Below are 784 nucleotides of genomic sequence, written 5' to 3'. Positions count from 1 at the left end.
TCAGGGTATCGTTGTACCGCCACCGCCGAAAGAGAGCGCTGTTGACTCAGGCTATTAAAGGTTTGAGGCGTAAACAAAAGTGGGACGGTGGCTGTTTTTTGTTGTTTTTTTAACCATGGACCTATTATGGTTTTTAAATGTACACCAAAATTATTTGAATTCCGATGTTATCACACTACTGAAATGTCATGTAAACAGTTAATTTTATGTGAGCAATGTGATTTATTTCTGATTGTTGTTGTTGTTGTTGTTGTTTTATGGCGGTTGGCATCCAAGTGTTGCATTACCGCCAGACTTTATTCCTCAGACTTTGTTGTTGTTGTTGTTGTTTTATGGCGGTTGGCATCCGAGTGTTGCATTACCGCCAGACTTTATTCCTCAGACCTTGTCGTAGTCCGTAAAAGTACTCCTTCCATTGCTTTGGTGTTACAAAGCCCATGAGGTCATGATATGTCTTTGTGACTAGAATAGTTGTTGTTGTTTCAGAGACCAACCGGCTTTATTCCAGGGAGACTCTTCTTCATCTTCCTCTCCTTCTTTGACGTTCGGTGCTTCCACCGTACAGCTTTATTCTTCAGGCTTCATTCTATAGGCTTTAATATGTCCACTGATGTCGCCGCTTGGTAGCCGTGCGTCTACGAGACTGGGCGAGGACAGGAGACCACCCCCACCCCCATCTCGTCACTCTGATCACTCTGACTCCCCACAAGCAGACCCCCATCACTCCGACTCCCATTTAGCGCCTTTAGCCTGTTTTCTATATCTGCCCAATCAAGCTCCTTTG

This window comes from Eucyclogobius newberryi, unplaced genomic scaffold, assembly GCF_026437365.1.
Source record: "Eucyclogobius newberryi isolate DKJ021-1_F unplaced genomic scaffold, fEucNew1.0.hap1 SCAF_2, whole genome shotgun sequence".
Lineage (NCBI taxonomy): Eukaryota > Metazoa > Chordata > Actinopteri > Gobiiformes > Gobiidae > Eucyclogobius > Eucyclogobius newberryi.
This window is presented reverse-complemented; position numbering follows the sequence as displayed.